Source organism: Galeopterus variegatus, unplaced genomic scaffold (genome assembly GCF_000696425.1).
Source record: "Galeopterus variegatus unplaced genomic scaffold, G_variegatus-3.0.2 Scaffold8452, whole genome shotgun sequence".
Lineage (NCBI taxonomy): Eukaryota > Metazoa > Chordata > Mammalia > Dermoptera > Cynocephalidae > Galeopterus > Galeopterus variegatus.
In genome coordinates this window covers 1,226-1,481 of record NW_007734563.1, presented here as the reverse complement: position 1 = coordinate 1,481, position 256 = coordinate 1,226, and positions in this window count along the sequence as shown.

Below are 256 nucleotides of genomic sequence, written 5' to 3'. Positions count from 1 at the left end.
TGTGTGTGTGTGTGTGTGTGTGTGTGTGTGTGTGTGTCAATTTATTTATTTATTTTTAGCTCCCACCAATAAATGACAACATGTGGTATTTCTTTTTTGGTGCCTGACTCGATTCATTTAATACAACTCTCTCAAGGTCCATCCATGTTGTTGCAAATGGCAGTATTTCATTCGTTTTTATACCTGAGTAGTATTCCATTGTGTAGATATACCACATTTTCCGTATCCACTCATCCGATGATGGACATTTGGGCTG